Here is a 21,855-nt window from a genome sequence, read left to right as displayed (position 1 = left end):
TTTTTTTCCTTTTGTTTTGTTTTTTTGTTTTTGTTTTTGTTTTTGTTTTTTGGTTTTTTGTTTGTAGTGGTTGAATCTTGGATGGATGAGCTTAATTTTGTCAAATACCGGATTCCTAAGAGAGCTTAATCTACCAATGTCGTGCTCTGTTGACTCTTTAGCACGTTTCACTAAATTTATTTGAAAAACTTCAAGAAATAATGGGTGGTGAAATGGGTGACTTGCATTTTTCATTTGCCCAAGCTAGGCGTAAGAATAAAATATTTTTCTTTGGTATCATTAGATGATTACATCTGCAAATTATTATTCTAGAGTTTGCGAAGTCCTAGCTATTATGTTCATTCTTCAATTATATGTCATGTATAACATACTTTCTGATTTTTTTTCCATGATCAGTGTCAGTAAAAGTAACGAAATATTGTTTACCAGAGTTAATACTCCAAATAGCCACTGAACTTTGTCAAAAGTTTTTAAGAGGTCATCGAACTTCGAAACTTTCCTAAATAGACACTGAACTTTGCAAAAAGCTCTCAAGATGTCACTGAACTTCAAAATTTTCCTAAATAGTCACCGAACTTTGCAAAAAATTCCTAAGAGGTCATTGAAATTTGAAAAAAGTTTTTAGAAGGTCACTAAATCAGTGGTGTATGTGGTCTCAATTTGCAAAGTTGAGGACCTTGTAGGAAATTTTTGTAAAGTTCAGTGACTATTTAGGAAAATTTTGAAGTTCAGTGACCTTCGGAAGCTTTTTGCAAAGTTCAGTTACTATTTATGAAAGTTTTGAAATTCGGTGACCTCTTGAATTTTTTTTTTGACAAAGTTCAGTGACTATTTGAGGAATTATCCCTCGTTTACCATCATTAGAAGTTGGATTTATTGGCCCTCAACTGTGAGAATGAACTAGCTCGAATAGTTTTTTTTACTCTTCACGATTTTCCTATCACAAAAGTACCCCAATGTTTTTTGGTAACCACGCATTCTTTACAAACTCTCAATAGACACTAAAATTGGGGAAGACCCAATACCATAATCTTCTGCTGCAATATTTTCAACCTACCAAAGTTTGAGTACCCGCTAGATAAAACGCCTGCCAACCCACCTCCTTCAATTTGGAAGAGAAGCTTGAATGGGTTGTCTTGTGGAGCTACAACAGTTACCCTTCCTTCTTTCCCACACGAGAGAGTCCTCAGATTCCCTTGATATTACTTCTAGAATCCCACACATTCCTAGGTGTTTTTGCAAAAAAGGAAAAAAATTGTTTCCAAACTAAAATCAATAGCTTGGAAACACTAAAGGAAATATTACCTTCAAAGAATGTACATTTTTTGTTGTTGATCACATTCAACGATCAAAATCCATTGATTGTTCGTTGGTCGGCAAAGAGGTGTTGGCGATTATATTCAACGATTAAAAATACATTTGGTCGTTATTTTAGCAACTAAGGCCTTGTTTGAATCACATTTTTTCAAAAAAATACATTATTCGATAGTGATTTGACATCATCTCAACCACATATTCTTCAATAAAATAATATTACATGTAAATTCAAAATTTTTCCTTATTTCTTAACCACACATTTTCCATCAATACACTATTCAAAAATACATTTTCATTCCAATAATATGGCTCAAACAAGAGCTAAATAATTGGTCGTAAAAGATTTGTGTTGACAACTGATTCTTTTTTCAACAACCAATTGTTTGGTTGTTTAATAATTGTTTTTGTCGTTAAAATACAATAAAAGCAACCAAATTTTAGTTATCTTTCATTTCAACAACCAAAGAAATAGTTGTTAAAAATTAATATAGACAACCAATTAATTTTGTTTCAATAACTACTTGATTTGTCGTCGTATTAATTATTTTTGTCGACAAAATATCATTGAAGCAACTAAAATTTAATTGCCTCTATTTTCAACAACGAAAGAAGTGGTTGTAAAATGTTTATATTAACAAACAAAATATTAATCGTCAACAATAATATTCATGATTCTATAACTTTTACACATTTACGCCATACTACAAATAAACCTTACTCACAACTATAAACAATTATAAGAAGTAAATGAAAGCAGATATAAAGAACATTAAGAAGAACTAAAATTTTTTTAGGCCTTCAATCAATTACAATATCCCAACATCAATTACAACTAGATGTTAATTATATCAAATATCATTACTTAGACAAAGAAAATACACCCAGTTCAATCATTACTGTTCTCAACATAAAAAACAAATAGATGTAGAGTTAGAGACTGTTGCCTCGATCAAATAAAAATATGTAACATTACTACGTCACCAAAAATAAAGTAAAAAACATATTAATTATCACAATTTAAACCATTGGATGAAGACACATCAGATTGGATAGGCCGAAGAAACTCCTCAGGCTTAAAGAATATTTGGACAGATTTCAATTGAGAAGGAAGATTATGAACCTCATTCTGTAAAGCAACATTCTCTGCACAACTACCACAAATTTCCAACATTGTCTTCTTTGAATTTTTCTGTTCATCAACGTAGCTAAATCTCTTATTCAAAACTTGCTCACATATTTCAGATTCTTCTAAAGGCATATGTTGTTCATTCGGATCTAGTTGAGAATTTTGTTCTTGTAAAAGGTTGACCATTTAATTCCGAGGATCCATGTAAATTATAAATAAAATATTAGATTTTTGGAATATTTATTATACAATTATAACAAATAAAACTACTTACATAATGGGACTCCGCCTCTTTAGTTGTCCACCCACGTTCATTGCTACAATACATCTCATTAAAAATTTGATGCGATCCGGTAGCTCTTTTGTAAGCGGATCCATCTGCTTGAAAAAATAGAATTGATGTATAAAATTCATGAAATATAATATTTAACATCTTTCTGACTTACCATTTCATGTGCATGTACAGCATAAGATTTTGATCCTTGAAGAGTTACCATTTTTTTGCACGGTTTTTGCCTAGCTCGCTTCAGATTTTTCTGCAATGAATATTTATTACAATTATAATCAAATTTAAAAATCATATGCATCATAAAACACATAAAAGGAAGAGAAAAACACTTGGAAACACACTAGATCATAACGTTAAGAGCCAAACCAATCTAAAAAAAACTAGACTTAACTCAAGTAATATGTGAATATAATTATTTTTCCACACTTATGAAAAGGTTCCATTTAACAACTACAAAAAGAATAATTCTTCATCAGCCATAGCTTTTAAAGGAACTTTTGCAGGTAATGATGTAAATCTTTCAGCTCTTGTTTGAGTCTGGGAAAACAAAGCAAAATACAAACTTTCTTACCAGTCCATTGCTTATCACAAGATCAAGCTTGCAACCTTGCTTCAACCCATCTATCTATTTCCATTACTTCACCCCTATTGACACATACAACATTTTTATGAAACAAATGTATAAATTTAATCTTTTTTACGTTAAAAATAAGAATGTCCAGTTTGTTTTCTATTGCACTTATTCCTCAGAAATTCGGTGCTAGTATCATTTGAATATATATGTTAATACAGTGTAGTTCAATACTAGATTGGATAATGATCGATCCACTTGAACTTGCATTCTTGAAACAACCTGGCATCCATACGTGATTTAATACTGTTTCCTGCACATATTTTACAAATAAAATGCCCTAAAACTTCTGCATGGAATATAAAAAAGAATTTTTGAAAATTCAAAAATCGAAAATTCATCACCTAAATAGAGTAGAGGAAAAAAGCTTTTCAAAATCAAATTATCAAACCACTAATAAGTATGGTAAAAAAATAATATTACTAAATGAAGTGAAAGATGGCTACTTAAAAGGAATTAAACCACCATATACTTTTCTTTCAATTCACATAATATTTGTGTTACGCACCTAACCAAGCCACTTCCACTTCGGCATTAAAACCACTTCAACACAAAGTCACATCACTCTCCGAAGCTCCACGCGTCTACCCAAAGTGGTTCCGGAGTGATGTCAATTCCTGACGACCTCAACATGACGCTCTGCAAGCTGAATAGATCCAATGAGGCAACCAGAGTGTCCCTCAATGTCGAAGCGTTGAAGGACCCGAGACACACCCTTAACAAATCTCTCCGCCACCACTGTCACAAAGATATCTGTCAGGATCTTGACGTGACGTCTCCATAGATCTAGTTGACATGACACATCGACTTTATGTCAACTCAACTCAGAAGAACTAATTGCCCGCCCACGCTAGACGCGGCTGAGTGACGCCTCACACCGTCAGATGCATACACGTGTCCCACATCCAACGGTACTCTACACCTATAAATATCCAAGGTTTGGCAAGAGACAAAGATAATAAAAGCTTTTATAACTTAGCTCTCCATACTAAGAAACATATATTCTCCTTCCACTTTCTTGCACTTCTAGAGCATTGTTCCGACCACCCAACGCTGACTTGACCATCGGAGTGTATGCGGCTGCCACCACCACCGCTGGTCTCGACCATGTGCTTCTGACCGTGCGTTGTTGTACGAAGGGAGGATTACGTGGAGTAGTTACCTGTTGGCCACGTGGAGGGTCCAAATATCGAGGTCAACAGATTGGCGCCGTCTGTGGAAAACTTCCAGTCCAAAAGTGCCACATTTTCCAAAAGAAAAAGCCACCAGCAAACCATTGACTTACCCTGAAAAGGACACGTTCTTGAGAAAAGAACAGTCAATCTACGATCCCATCTCTAAACACCCTTGAAAAAGGAGTTATAGTAATGAAGATGTAAATTTTGAAGGGCACAGGGATGCTTCTGAAGAAGAGGTAATCAGGACCAATGTCACACATCGGAGACCCATCACCGGTGTCACCGAGGTAACAGGACAGCAGTGCTCACTGAAGAAATGACCCAAATAGTTACTGGAATGAGGGACATTGCTACTCAAAATGTGGCGATGCGTGAATTCTTCATGCAGGCCCGAGGTCATCAGAGTTTCCAGATGCATCAAGAGCCATATCTAGCCCAAGAAATTTCGGTGCCTCATGGTCGAGGTCATTCGAGCCAGCGTCGAGAACACCCCCTTGAAAGAGAAATGGGTGTTGATGTCACATCCTACGCACAGGGGAGCCAACCGATAGAATCACTGCTAGGAGAGAACTTCCCACCAGAATACGAGCCCCAAAAGTCTATCAGTGTCTTCAACAGAATAGGATAGAACCCTAGCAATAGGGTCGGCTTTGTAGAAAGACCAGTTCAACAAGAGCAGGAACAAGGACAAGTACCTCCTTCGCTTAGAAATAGACACGAGAGGAGAAACATAGTGGATTAGAGTAGTCGGGAAGAGGCACCCCCACCTTCTCAAAATGCATCAGAAGGGGAAGGATCTGAAGAGCCATGCCGCTCCTACGAAATTGATGACGATGATGACAACCTCCCCTTCTCCAAAGAAATTCGAAGCTTTCTAATGCCTGCAAACTTCATGCCCTTTAAAATCCTAAAGTATGAAGGAAAGAAGGACCCACAAAAATACCTGACTAAATACATAATGCAGATGAGCCTCAACGAATCCTCGCCGGCACTGAAATGTAGAGCCTTCCATCTAACCCTCATCGGAGCTACTGAAGTGTGGTATAGCAGAATACCACCCCGGAGCATGAGAAGCTGGCCAGACTTGAAGAAGGTATTTCTGAACCAGTACCTTTCAAGAAGGGAAGAGGAGGCCTCGGTACAACGCCTAAAAGATATGAGACAAGCTCCTGGCGAGACGCTGAAAAGCTATCTCGCCAGATTCACTGATGAAATCACGTACTGTGAGCAAGTCACTGACAGGGAGGCCCTTTCAGCTTTGAAGTGTGGCCTCAACATGAACACACTGTTCTGGAGGGATGTACGTAGCAAAAATCTCACCACCTATGACGAACTGGTAGAAATGATGAGGGTCGAGATCGTCAATGAAGAGATGATTGACCATCGAAACTGTGCAGTGCAGGGACTCCCTCTACCTCAGAGGCAGGTAGGTCGAGGACCAGCAGCCCACCTCATTACCCAGCAAAGGACCCAAGCAGGACACACAATAGCTCCCACGTCCGGACAAGTGTTGGCTTCCGCCATGCTAAATGCAGTGACAGTGCTAGCATACGAAAATGCTCCTGCTGAAGCAGGACCATCCGGAGGAATAAACAATCGAAAGAAGAAGTGATCAAACAAGCCCCTAGAAGGGGCGAGGTTCTGAACCTTTCACCAACTTTACGGACACGACACCAGCGAATGTAGGGATGCTCCTCGATCCTCGAATCAGAGTAATCCACGCTCCTCAAGAAGAGGTGAATACACCCACAGGCCCACGTCCCTGAATAGAAGAAAGATGCGATATAGAGACCATTCATCCGGAGGAGATAATCCAGAGTCAGAGGAGAATCCAGACATATGGAACAGGCCCCATCTGGAGGCCAAGTGATCAGGGAAATTGAGACAATCATTGGAGGACCTCACATCGGGGGCAACACCAGAAACGCCCAGAGGAATTACACAAGGGTAGCGAAGGATCCACTCATGATTACTTACATCATCAACCAGACCCAAGAGGCCAACATGATGGTCTTGATCACTTTCTCTCAAGAAGATGCACAAGGTGTTCACCACCCCCATTGTGATGCATTAGTGGTAAGAGTCGTAGTGGCTAGAAATGGACTCAAACCCATGCTCGTCGGCAATGATAGCTCGGTGAATATACTGTTCAGATCCACCTTTGATAAAATGCAGGTTGAACATGGGTTGATCCCCATAATCGACCCGCTATTTGGATTTACTGGCGACAACATCGTCCCACGAGGGCGAATTACTCTACCTGTCGAGATGGGATCAGCCTCCCTAGTGGCCCACCACTTCACGAAATTCCTTGTGATGGACCACAGGTCAGCTTACCATGGAGTATTGGGCCGACCCGCATTGAAAGATCTTTGGGCGGTCACCTCTATCCATTACTTGTGTATGAAGTTCCCAACTGAGTATGAGATTACTATAGTGAAAGGCGACCAAATGGGCTAAGGGCATGTTACCTCAATTCTCTATGAAAATCTAGGCCCCGTACTGTTAATGTCATTATAACAGACAATGAAGCCGACAGGGACATTGAAATGCTCGACGTTCCTGAACAAGAGCACACCTCCGAACATGAGGAAGACGTCGACATGATGGAGGCCCCTGAAGAGGGGCACCCTCTTGATGAGTTGGACCTTCGAATTATCGAGTCTGAACTGAATGCGACTCCAATGGAAGAGCTGGAAACTTTCTCCGTCAACCCTGAAGACCCTACTTAGGTCTTGCGGGTAGGGAAAACACTACCCTCGGGATGAAAGAAGAAATGATGAACTTCCTGAAAAGGAACCTAGATTTCTTCGCCTGGAAGCACGAAGATATGGTGGGAATAGACCCAAGGATCAGTTGCTACCACCTTAATATCAACTCCTTTTGTGCCCCACATCGATAGAAAAGACGAACCCTCAACTTAGAGCGATATGAGGCGCTCAAAGAAGAAATCGATAAACTTAGCCGCAGCAGCTTTATCAGGGAATCTATCTACCCGAAGTGGATATCCAACTCGGTCCTCGTAAAGAAACCCAGCGGGAAATGGAGGGTATGTGTAGACTTCACAAATCTGAACAAGGTATGTCCTAAGGACAACTTCCCTCTCCCAAGGATAGATCAACTGGTGGACTCCACTGCTGGGCATGAGCTCTTGAGCTTCATGGATGTATACTCAGGGTACAACCAAATACACATGTTTCGACCTGATGAGAAATTCGCATTGTTCATCACAGACAGAGGATTGTACTGCTATAAGGTGATGCCCTTCGGATTGAAAAATGCCGGAGCCACATATCAGAGGTTGGTCAACATGATGTTTGCCGAACTCATTTGCAAAACTATGAAAGTCTACGTGGATGACATGCTAGTTAAAAGCCTCCAGGCCGAAGAACATGTAAGTCACCTCGACGGGACCTTTCAGATTCTTAGAAAGTATAAAATGAAATTGAACCCCCTCAAGTGCACCTTTGGGGTAGTTTCGGGTCAGTTTCTAGGATATATTGTGAACTAAAGAGGAATCGAGGTGAATCCGAAAAAGATAAGGGCCCTACTGAAAATGAGGTCACCCTAGAAGCCGAAGGAAGTACAAAGCCTCAATGGCCGAATAGCCGCGCTCAGTCGCTTCATTTCCAGAGCCACTGACAAGAGGCTACCCTTCTTCAAAGTCTTGAAGTAAGGAAAGAAATTTTAATGGACAAGTGAATGCGAGGAAGCCTTCCAGGCGCTGAGGAAGCATCTGGGAGAGGCACCCCTACTATCCAAGCCTCAACCACGAGATCCACTGCTGCTGTACTTGGTAGTCTCAGACGAGGCTATCAGTGCAGTCTTTTTCAGAGAGGAAAACATGCATCAACTACCGATGTATTATATTAGCAAGGCCACTGCTCCCAGCAGAGGCGCGCTACCCAGATATGAAGAAACTTGCACTCTCCCTAGTTACAGCATCGAGAAAACTGGGGCCATACTTTCAGGCTCATTCAATTGAAGTTCTCACCAACTTTCCCTTGAAACAAGTATTGCAAAGAATAGACGCTTCAGGCTATTTGCTAAAATGGACAATTGAGCTCAGCGAGTTCGACCTACTTTTTCGACCTCGGAGCAACATCAAGGGCCAAGCCCTCGTAGATTTTGTGGCAGAGTTTACCAAAGCCCTAGAAATGGAAGCGCCAATGGAACTAGCCAAGCCCCCAACATGGAGCCTATTTGTGGATTGATCGTCAGGAGAGACTGGTTCTGGAGTAGGAGTTGTTTTGGAAAGTCCAGAGGGCCATAAGCTAAACTGCGCAGTCAGGTTCGACTTCAAAGCTTCGAACAACGCTGTAGAATATGAAGCCCTCCTAGCGAGCCTTAGACTAGTGAAAGAAATGTAAGTGAAAAGGCTCCTAGCAAGTAGCGACTCGCAGGCTGCAGTAAGTCAGGTCAACAGAAAGTTTACAGCTAAAGACAGTGGCATGGCTACATATCTGAAATTGGTTATGAACTTGGTCCCTCACTTCGAGAGATTCAAACTGGTTCAAGTCCCACCCTCGAAAATACACACGCTGACGCCTTGTCCAAGTTGGCTAGCAACAGGGATTCGGAGTTGCTAAAAATTATCCCAATTGAGTGCCTGTCGAAGCCTTCCATCTTTGGAAGCGAAGAGGTACTATGGATTGAAGGCACCCCACTTTGGATGCAACCCATCGTAGCCTACCTCAAAGATCAATCACTGCCAACCTCGAAAAGCGAGATGAAGAAATTGAGAAGGAAGGTTGCTCACTTTGTTCTCCAGGATGATGTGCTCTACAAAAGGGGTTTCGTCTCACCACTTCTCCAATGCGTGGGAGAGGAAGAAGCCACGTACATACTCAGGGAGATCTATGAGGGAGTCTGCGGTAACCACTCCGAAGGAACAGCTCTGGCACACAAAGTTCTTCGATAAGGCTACTTCTGGCTGACCCTGAAAAGGGGCTCTTGCCAGTTTGTTCAAAAATGTGACAAGTGCCAACATTTTTCAAACATTCAAAGGTAGCCTTCTCAAAGCCTCTCCGTGGTCACCAGCCCATGGCTGTTTGCCAAGTGAGGCATAGACTTCATTGGCCTGCTACCAAAAGGAAGAGGAAGTGCTAGTTTTGACATTGTTGCTATTGACTACTTCACCAAGTGGGTGGAAGCTAAACCTCTAGCAAAAATCATTGAAGCAAACACCAAAAAGTTCATCTGGAAAAATATCATTTGCAGGTTCGGCATTTCCCACTCTCTAGTGTCTGATAACGGTAGGCAGTTCGACAACAAAAAGATGCGAGACTTGTGTGACGAACTCAGCATAAGGAAGGACTCCACAACACCTCATCACCCCAAGTAAACGGGCAGGTTGAGGTAGTGAACAAAACTATCAATCATACCCTGAAAAGGAAGCTTGACGCTTCAAAAGGGGCGTGGGTCGATGAACTTTCCCATGTCCTCTGGGCCATTCGAGCAACCAGCCTAACTGCAACAGATGAGACACCCTTATCCATGACCTATGGATCTGAAGCCATGAGTCCTGTCGAGGTGGGTGTCCCCTCCCATCGTCGGATACATTTCAATGAGATCGACAATGAAGAAACTTCAGTGCACGAACTTTACCTCCTTGAAGAAAGGAGGGATTCCTCTGAAATAAAATTGGCAAAGTCTCAAAGAAAGATGATTCGGTATTACAATTCTAAGGTCAGAAACTGAACTCTCCATCTGGGGGACCTCGTCCTCAGAAGGGTCTTCCAATCATCTAAACCGACTGGGTCCGGAGTGTTTGGACCAAACTGGAAAGGTCCTTCTTGCATCCTCAAAGAGTCCTGACGTGGCACTTATGAAATAGAAGACATGGCAGGGAAGACACTGCCTCATCAGTGGAGCATTGAACACTTGAGAAAATACTATCAGTGATAAGTGTATGTTCTGATTTGATCTGATCTCCATTTTATTCAGTCTATTGTAACATTCCTATCTTGCTAAGTGCTAGAACTGCCTTAGTAAAATATAATGTTGTAACGACTCAATCACCCATTCTATTATATGGGTTAATTAATTGGTGCCTCAGTTCTTCAGTGGATTTTATGTGTCAATCTTTGTCATCAATTGGTTACTCTGGGTAAGTGATGCCTAATGTTTATTTGTCCATTACTCATCAAGATAGAAACAGTTTGACGTAAAAGTAAAGTAAGAAGAAGCAACAACACTTGGGAAAACTTTGATCTTATTAATATAAAAACAAATTACAAAATGAGGGTCGAACCATTACAATGTATTCCTATTCTACTCGGGGGGCTTTGGTCCCGACCTCCTGCTCGGCCTCTGGAGGGGCTTCAGTAGCTTCCTCGGCGACCCTGTCAGATCGACCTCCGATAAGCCCACCGAACTCCGCTTCCAAAGAAGTTAAGTCCAGAGTAGGGTGGACCTCCCTTAGGCGATCCAACATTGCCTAGGCATTCCACAAGGCCCAGAAGTTGGCAAAGTCGTCGTACAGCGGATGCTCTTCAAAGTGATCGATGAAGTTCTGCACTGCTGACTCCTCTACCACCTTCACCTCGACCTTCAGAGATTCGATCTCCTCGGTCTGGGCCTTCGCCCGTTGCCTCAGCTCAGCCTTCTCTTTGTTGGAGGCCTCCAGAGCCTCAGTAGCGAGCCGGTGGTGCTCATTAGCATGATCAACCCTCCTCGTCATAGCATCCACATGACACTCCACTTCATATAACTCCTTCTTCAGTCTCTCTACCTCTGCATTGGACCTCACTAGCCGACCCTCCGCTTCTTGCCTCGCCTCCGAGGCCTTTGCTTGGGTGGCTCGCACCACATCCCCATAGTGCAGCGCCTCCTCCAGGCGCATAGCCAAATCCTCCCTCCTGGCGTCGAGGTCCTTGACCAAGCTTTGAAGTTGAAAACTTTTGCTCAGAGTCCGAGCGGTGCAAGCACTGTTGGCAGCCACCAGGTCTTCGATAGTGCAGGAGGCCGTGTGGTCTTTCCACTCCTCAGTCCAATACTTGTTATGGACTAGGGCAATTACCGCGGTCTCCGAAGGTAAGGCCTCTAACACTTCCTTCATCGGCTCCTCTTTATTGGTGCCCAGCAAATCCACCTCTTTCTCCGGGAGAGCCCTCTTCCTTCTCTGCTGCCCCGGCACTTGTGTAACTGGGATGGCAGCAACTAGGGAGGTGCTCGACGTAGCAGCAATGGCAGCAGGGGCCGTCGTCCTCTCCTTTATAGCCACATCGGTGGGGATTGTTGTTTGACGAAGGATCGGGGTGGCCCTTACCACTGTGGACCCTTTCGACGAACTGGCAGCCCTCTTTCTCTTTCTTTGGAGAGCTGCCTTTGGATCCTTTTCCTCCTTCTCCTTTGCTGCACGCTGGAGCTGCTTGCTCACAGCCACTAGATCCTCCGTTTGCTTCTTATAAGCAGAGGAGGAGGTCTTCAGGGCCCTTGCCTCGACCATCATCTGCTGGATAGTTTTAAAGTCGGGCCTCACCAGCATCTTCTTGTTAAAACCATCTACAGTAAAACAAAATGGATTAGCACAAGTACAATGAGTTCGAAAAAAAATTACAATAGATGCACTCCAGATAGTTACCTTGGGAGGCCATCAGTTCGTACGTAACAAAGTTAATGTTCTTCCTGATGAGATCGTTATAAGACCTCCTCTTCAGCAGAAGCTGATAAACGATATAGATTATGTTGAGCCAAGGTAGAGTATCTGCAAGAATAAGAAATAGTTAATTTTCGAGCTGATGAGAAACATAAAAAGTCACAAAGGTCAATACTCACTAAGTGTAGAATACTTTGTGGGGACTGTAAGAGGCGCCAGGGGGTCCCCCTCCATTATATCCCATCTCCCTGAGGCCCAGCACGATGAACTTTTCCATTCCTTGATGGAGCTCGACAGATGGAGTACAAATGGAGTGTGGGAAACCCATGAAGTCAGATAGTGCCACCCCCTGGTCTTATCACCCTCCTCCGCTACCTTAGGGATATACAAAGTTTGAAACACTGAGAACGGCATCTCTACCCCGAACGACGCCTCCTTCCATAACATCCATGACCCCACCATTTGGCTCCAAGAATTGGGGTTCAATTGGGTCGGGGCCAAGCCATAGTCCTCAAGACATAGCGAAAGAAAGGGTGGATTAGCAAACTAAGTCCAGTCCTAAAGAGCGCTTCGCTCAAAGCTACACACCCCAGCCTAGGGTGACAGACTCACTCATCAGGCCCCGACAATATCAGGTCTACACTATCAGGGATCCTATACTCTGCTCTAAGTCTACCCAGGTCAACCTCTCTTAAGTTCGATGGATAGTCAGAAGCCCCCTAATGTTCTGACATATCTACTGGGCTATCAGGCCTTCGCCAAATGTTCTCCCCCTATTATGGCCTCAGCCACCTCACCGGACGTTGCCAGTATAGGCTCATCCACCCGAACTATGCCCAGTTCCCTCCTCGAAGCATTACTACTCTCAGAAGCCATTCTTAGAATTCAAAAATAAAGCGAAGAACTAGAAAAATACTTACTACGGTCAGAAAATAATAGATGGCCCTCTGTACTCGCCGAAAATAGAGAATATCATCGGAAAACACTCGAAACTCGTCGAAAATCGCCAACAAATCTGAGAACAATACGGATTCTGAGTTTACAAAGGTGAAAACGTTCGAATGGCACTAAGTCTCATTTTTATAGGAAATCCCAGATGATCCCCACCGTCGAATTCAAACGATGTCCATCTAGACCGTTTATCTTGTCACAAATCTGGATCGTTGAAATGAAACGTCAGATTTGATCAACGCCCAAGATCTTACGATTCTCCTCACGCACGCATAAAACGCATCACCTCGGACAAGCAATAGTCGTCAGCAATAAGTGGTCGCAGCAGCCCTTTTTCTGGGGACGGGCATCACATCCAACTGTCGCTTTGGAAATACGTGACAGTTGTCACATCGATTAACGTCATAATAAGGCACTTCAGATTAGAGATAATTCGTCCCAATTCACCTCGAATGAATGCACTCCCTAGCTTTAAAAGCTTCGGCGCCACTGATGCGGAGTCCCCTGCGGGTCACCGCCTTGGTCGCACGACTCCTCAGCTTTGAAAGGCGTTAGCCATCTCCCAACGCGTCGTCTCCTATGAGTCAGCACACCGATGGCAGATGAGCTCTTCACCTAGCTTTACAAAGTTTCAGCGCCACTGAAGTGGAGTCCCTTGTGGGTCACTGCCTCAGTCACACAACTCCTCAGCTTTGAAAGGTGTTAGTCATTTCCCAACACATCGTCCCCTGTGAGTCAGCGCACCGGTGGCAGATGAGCTCTTCACCTGGCTTTACAAAGCTTCAGCGCCACTGACGGAGAGTCCCTTGTGGGTCACCGTCTCGGTCGCACGACTCCTCAGCTTTAAAAGGCGTTAGCCATCTCCCAACGCGTCATCCCCTGTAGGTCAGCGCACCAGTGGTAGATGAGCTCTTCACCTAGCTTTACAAGCCTCGGTGCCACTGACGTGGAGTCCCCTATCGGTCACCGCCTCGATCGCACATTTCCTTAGCTTCATAAGGCTTTAGCCATCTCCCAATGCGTCGTCCCCTGCGGGTCAGTGCACGATTGGAAAATGAGCTCTTCGCCCAGCTTTATAAGCTTCGGTGCCACTGACGCGGGGTCTCTTATGGGTCACCGCCTCAATCTCACGTTCTCTCAAGCTTTACAAAGTGCCTTCCCCCAAACCGTAATCCCATTTGGGTCGAAACATCAATGGCGAATGTGCTATTTTCCCAGTGGAATCACCTCATACGATTTAGCAGAACACTGAAAGCTCGTCGCTAAACAATGAATGATCGACCTAGAGGACGTCCCACCCACATCACCTCGATTATCACTCACCTCAACCAATAGGTGTTCGGCACATTTGCTCACTTTACCCTTTACGCCAGCAACTCATCAGAATCCACAGTACTTACACCAAGGCCGGCATACACAGTCGAGAAAACAAGTCCACCCATGATATAAATATTCATGCGTGAACTTGGGGGGACCACTGTTACGCACCTAACCAAGCCACTTCCACTTCGGCACTAAAACCACTTCGACACAAAGTCACATTACTCTCCGAAGCTCCACGCGTCCACCCGAAGTGGTTATGGAGCGATGCCAATTCCTGACAACATCAACATGACGCGCTACAAAGTGAATAGATCCAATGAAGCAACCGAGTGTCCCTCAACGTCGAAGCATTGAAGGACCCGAGGCACTCCCTTAACAGATCCCTCCACCGCCACTGTCAGAAAGATATCTGTCAGGGTCTTCACGTGATGTTTCCATAGATCTAGTTGACATGACACGTTGACTTTATGTCAACTCGACTTAGAAGAACTAATTGCCTGCCTACGCTAGACGCGGCTGAGTGACGCCTATGAGCAGATACCTCACACCGTCAGATGCATACACGTGTCCCACATCCAACGGTGCTCTACACCTATAAATATCCAAGGTTTGGCAAGAGACAAAGATAATGAAAGCTCTTATAATTTAGCTCTCCATACTAAGAAACATATATTCTCCTCCCTACACTCTTGCACCACTAGAGCACTGTTCTGACAACCCAACGCTAACTTGACCATCGGAGTGTATGCGGTCGCCACCACCACCGCTGGTCCCGACCTTGTGCTTCTGACGGTGCGTTGTTGTGCGCAGGGAGGATTACGTGGAATAGCTACCCGTTGGCCATGTGGAGAGTCCAAATATTGAGGTCAACAATTTGTATCCCTGCTCAAAAATGAAATTCTTGAATACAAATTTTCTAAATCTAATCAAAATAATCATTAAGAAGCTTGTATCTTTATAACAACCACCCAGCGAAAAAATAAAAATAAAAGGAAAAACAAAGATAACTATCAATGAATTTGATATAACAAATAGGAGAAACGAAGTACCAATCAAAAGTTACAGAGATCACTAATTAAGCACACTCCTGTGCATATGCACAAATCCTGAGTTTGAATTAGGGATGTAAAGTACCTTCACACAAAGTAAACTTAAACGACATTTCCTGTGTTAATGCTCTAGTTCGTCATTTCACCAAGTAAAATATCATGAATTAATTGTTCAATTTGTTTAACAACGTGAATCAAGAAAATTCCCTTACACTTGTATTTTCTATCTCCCTGTTGTTATTAAAATCTCCATTGTTGTGCATGCCAAAAATATTACATTTGGGAAAAATAGTAAGAAAAAAAACCCCCCAAGTTCTACTCATAATTAAAAACGGCCATGTGGAGAGTCCAAATATTGAGGTCAACAATTTGTATCCCTGCTCAAAAATGAAATTCTTGAATACAAATTTTCTAAATCTAATCAAAATAATCATTAAGAAGCTTGTATCTTTATAACAACCACCCAACAAAAAAATAAAGATAACTGTCAATGAATTTGATATAACAAATACGAGATACAAAGTACCAATCAGAAGTTACAGAGATCAGTAATTAAGCACAATCTTGTGCATATGCACAAATCCAGAGTTTGAATTAGGGATGTAAAGTACCTTCACACAAAGTAAACTTAAACCACATTTCCTGTGTTAATGCTCTAGTTCGTCATTTCACCAAGTAAAATATCATGAATTAATTGTTCAATTTGTTTAACAACGTGAATCAAGAAAATTCCCTTACACTTGTATTTTCTATCTCCCTGTTGTTATTAAAATCTCCATTGTTGTGCATGCCAAAAATATTACATTTGGGAAAAAGGGTTAGAAAAAAAATCCCAAGTCCTACTCATAATTAAAAATTATTTCTTCAACATTATCAGAGAAACCCCAAAGTTGGTACTATTTTTATTTGAAAATCATTTACATTTTATTCAATACACCACAAAAAAGAAAAAAATACAACCCAAGAAACACTAAAGAAACCTAATATAATAATTAAAGACCCATGCAAATGCATATATGGGGAAATGGCTGTTGAAGCGTTATGAAATTAAGGAGAATTTGAGTGACGAGTTCCAAGAGCTATGTTTTGGGTTGGGCTTCTTTCTTGATGGCGAGAATCTTGGCCACGATTTCCTCAACCGAAGACTTACTCTCTTGGAACATGTCGTAGAGCGTAGGCACCGTGCCTATCTTGCGCTCTGGCAGTATTTCGCCAGGTTCTGCCATCGTCACTTCCACTTCAAATGCAATTCACGTTATTTCTAGGTCGAAAAAGTGTGAGAAGAGACGGACAAGAGTGAATGAGTGGATAGATAACAGTTCGGGCCAGTGTTGATGGGCCAAGTAAACAATAATCAAATGCAGTTTATCTATAATGCAAACCACTTTCAGTGTGAAAATAATAACACAGACGAATAATGAAAAGGGGATTTTTTTTTTCCAAAATTTTTTAAGTAGGCAAATAGGGTTAGGGTTTTTTGTCGATTTTTATAGATCTACCATAACCTGACCTATAGAAGGCAAAAAGGGGTGGGGTGGGGGGAGGAACCAAAATAAAATTCTAAGCAAAAATTGTACCAGGTTGTAATAAACCTCCAACGACTAAAACATAATCAGTCGTTGAATTTCACCTGTAACGACCACTAAATAAATAATCGTTAAATGTCGAGTTTTCCTTTATTTTCAACTAGGAGATAAAATTAGTTATTGTTATACTATATTAACGACCAAACAATATGGTCGTTGAATATTTACCATATTATTTGTGCTTTTAACAATTGATTTTGTTGTCGTTGAATATGAAAAAATATTTTGGCGGGATTTTTTTATTTGGCACCCACTCAGAATGACCAATTTTAATTTGGTCATTGAAGATATAGATTTAACAACTATTTTTTCGGTTGTTATAGAATATTTCCGACCAATTTAAAATTCGATTCTTCGTCATCCAATTTCTACGATGAAACGTATAATTTGGTTGTTGAAAATAATTTTTAGCGACCAGATTGATTTGATCGTTAAAACATTAATTGTTAAATATCGTTTTTCTTGTAGTAAAAATATGATTATTGCCTCGAGATCATAACTTTTGCACTTCTTCAGCCTTTTGTGTATCTGTCAACACGACGCTAGCCGCTAGTTCTACTTCAAAATCAACGACGTGCCAATACTCTTTTGACCTTAAGAGATTATCCATTAAGTGCTCAAATGATAACAATTGACCATGAAAACGTGGAATCGCACGTTATTCTAAACTTTTAGGGGCCATACATTATTGCTACAATTAGAAAACGATTTGGAACAAAATATAAGTTTTTTGACAAATAATAATCCCTTCAACATATGAGATTCTAATACACGATCTATGATAAAAATCACAATAACACTAAGCCCATGTTTTGGCTCCATTTTATCAAAATCTCTTTTCTCTCTCGTCTTTTTAACTACATTTTTAATAAAATAATATTACATGGAAATTCAAAACTTTTCATTCCTTTTTAACCCTATATTCTTCAAAAATCACTATTTCAAAATTATTGTTTCCCAAAACCTCATTAAAATGGAGTCTAAACAAGGGCTAGGGAGTTTGTAGATCAAAGGGCTCAAGCTCAAAATTGTACCCATTTATTTGGCTATAAAACCCTAACTACGAAAAACCTAGTGCAAAACCCTTATATAGAATTTTATCTATTCCTCATATTTAACTAAGATTTCAAAATTCGAATAAATAAATAAACCAATCAAGTTATCACTGGAATTGGAAAGAGAGGGGTTTGAACCCTCGAGTTGTCTCTTGCTGGTTAGGACAAATAGAAAGAAAGGATGGGTGGCACATGGTACTTCTCTTCCCTTTCTCTGATGGATAGTTGAATGAGCGGCGCATGAATACGATCGAGTTGCGAATTAAAGGATGCAACTGAAAATTGATCACCATATCTCTCTATCACTTATATTAAGTATATATCTCACAAAGAGAAAATCAGAAAGAAACAAATTCCAACTAGATGTTTGAAAGAAGATGGAAGAGAGAGGAGAAAATTGTAGAAACACAAAGCAATAAATTAATTGTTCCAATAGCAACTGAATTTAGGCCCATGTCTTTGATTGATTACTGAAGTTTAAAATGTTGAGTTTTGGTTACTGAACTTAGGTCCATGTCTTTGATTATTCACCAAAATTTAAAATTTCAAGTCACTGGAATAAATATTGAATTTTGAAAAATATCGAGTTTACAATGAGTAATGTACAATATTTTTTAAAATTCAGTGGCCAAAACTCAATATTTTAAACTTCAGTGAGCAATCGAAGACATGGACCTAAGTTCAATTATCAAAACTTGACATTTTAAACTTCAATGACCAATCCAAAACATGGACCTAACTTCAGTGATCATTGGAACAATTAACTCCAAAGCAAGAGACAACGAAATCAGATAATGACCTAATGAGATAGCTGAAAGTTTTATTTATACCTTTATTGCTAACTATTGATCTCATCCTTGATCATGGTCCAAGATATCTCAGAAATCAAAAAGCAAGTTTTAAGTAACTATTAAAAAATAGAAATTACATAGACTAAGTGTTTTCAAGATCTATAGTCATAATTAGGAGTTACAAGTTTTTCTTTAAAAAATCAGATGTAATTAAAATTCTAAATATTAATAATGATATCATTATAAAAATAAATTAATTAACATACCCTGATCCAACCTACCTCACTTCCAAACCCTAAATATTTCCATTGCGTTGTCTCTCTCCATTCTCTCTCTAACAGTGTCACACATTGGAGGCGAGTGTGCTGTGAGAGACCACATAGCGTTGGTAGCACGAAGCGACAATGACATTCTAGCTGATAGCATGTTGTTCGCTAAAATCATATACTGCATGGCACGAGTTGCGTTCAAATAATAAAATGGACTTTGAGTTCGAGTCGATCTCTAGAAGAGTATTTCTTTCAAGCTCATGCTAATTGATTCAATGTTAATGATCACACACACAATTTGATTTTTAAGCTAAAGGTGACAAGAAAATGATTTTGACGTTAAATTAAAATACACAATTACAACAATGATGAGAATTTGGATTTTAATCGGGTTGAGATTCATGATTCCACTTGACCGTCACTAAATTAATTTCTCAACAAACAAATTAATAAAAATACTCACTTATCTTGTTAATCCCAATTTTCCTATATTAGCTAATTACCTTTCTCGAGTTAAATTAACCTCGATCAATTAGTTTAATCTACTATGTCTTTGTGTAGACTAAACACAATCAATAACATTAAATATTTGTGAAAACAACTCAAATTGTTACATAGGATTAGGAGTATATCTCTATATTCTACAAGAATATAGGGTTCCTACCATCTCGACCTAAAATGTGCAAGAACTTTTCAATAATAGCTCAAATCACTTAACATCATCACACAGGGGCCATAATAATGCACTCAAAACAATGATAAAAACAAAAGAGCATAAGCATTAATGCATTAACAAGTAAATATAGAAATTAATATAGTTTGGTCAAGCTTTCTCATTCATCCCGATATCAAAATATTTAGCCCATTGTATTTAAGTAAAGTCAAGTAAATAGATTAGAAGAATACATCACAATAGTTGAGAAAATACAATGTGAGATACAAGATGAAGAAATAGACCCGTCCCTTAGTTGGATTCTTGAAACTTGCAAGGTTTTGATCTTGATCTTTCCAAGATTTCCCCCCTTTTGTGATATTTTTTCCCATTCTTCCATTAAGATGTGGAAGAATGATGATGAAAAGGGGTTCAATATGCATTTAAAAAGGCCCAAAAATTGTCCTAGTTAATTGCAAAATAGTCTTAGCCTTTTAAAAACAGCAAATTAGGTCCCCAACTTGACAATTGGGGCGCCTAGGAGCCGGTGAGTGGAGCCCATTCCACTTCTTTTCTTTTTGCAACTTTGGTCCTCCAAATTATTGCATGTCATATCCCTCAACTTTTATCTTGTCCAGTTTAGTCCTCAAATTTTAACTTTTCTTTCAATCACACCCCTCATAAATTGTAACCCTAGGTCCCTAAACTTTCAACTCTTTGGTCATTTTTCCTTCCTTTTGCTTTCTTCTCCTTCAATTTTCAATTTCGGCATACAAAAGTCGTCATTACATAATTATGAATAGGAATTCACCAATTTCATCAATAATTAGCTCGTTAAAGTACTTGATAAGTGTATAAAAACACATTTATCAAACATCTCCAAACTTAAGTTCTTACTAGTCTCGAACAAGATTAACTCCTAACACAATCATGCAATATATGCTAAGAGCCAACAATGTTAGATAGCTCGTCAAGGTATTCATGAGTGTAAAATAGTGTAATCAATTCCCACATATGCTTCTGAATTATGCTACCAAAAGTAATGTAAGCTTGTCCAATGTTTGATCAATGTATGTGTACATAGTCATTTTTAATTAGCATCTAAATTAGGAAACAATTATTAAGACGGAAAAAAAATTCAATTTAGCTCCAACCCAACCCTCTGTGGCCATATATTTCCTTTCCTGCTCGTGAAATTTACATCACAAAATAACAATTTTCTTTCTTTTCCCAATGTAAATCTAAACGTTATTTTCACGTCACTCTTTTCTTTTCTTGCTCGAATTTGGTTAGGTCTAACCGGTTATATGATGATTTTCCACTAATGAGTACTTTCACATTTAAATTTATACTAAGTAATTCAAATCCACTAGTTATATAAGACCAAATATTAAATACTATTGTATCAAATCAATTTCTTTCCTTTTTTTTTTTCAATCAAATCCATGTTTTACCTCACTCCCTTAACCTTTCTTTTTTACCCTTGTAGTGAGCTTTAGGTCAATAGCACCCTGTTGTTTAGATGGGCTTAATGGCTTGAGTAAAAAAGGCTACAAAGTGAGGCCTAAGATTCAATAGGTGCAATATCATTCTTTTAAGCACAACGAAACAAAACGAGGCTTAGATTCTTAGCATATTATCATTACTTAGCTTATACGCTTCAAAAGACACTCCATGCAATTGTTTTCACATGCATGGAATCAAAACACTTCTAAATAGTATCTTTTATCGGCTTGACCCCCCAAACTTGTATCATAAAATGATGGAGTGATAAAGAATAGAATGTATGTGAACAGAAGTTTATGTATAACTCACAACCTAGTCCTTCCAATTCAAATATTTATCCATTAGTCAACCACTTACACATATAGACAACAATCAATCATGATTATTATGCCAAAAATAACATAGATCTCACATGGACAAGCAAAATTTCAAGATTGAGACAAATAGCATGGTTGGGCATAACTTATTAATTAAAATAACAATTTTAAACTTCACATCAAATCATTAACAGTCGACAAGCATATCTAACACG

This window comes from Olea europaea, chromosome 14 (genome assembly GCF_002742605.1).
Source record: "Olea europaea var. sylvestris chromosome 14, O_europaea_v1, whole genome shotgun sequence".
Taxonomy (NCBI): Eukaryota; Viridiplantae; Streptophyta; class Magnoliopsida; order Lamiales; family Oleaceae; genus Olea; species Olea europaea.
The sequence above is the reverse complement of the archived record's forward strand: the minus strand, read 5'-3'. Positions refer to the sequence as shown.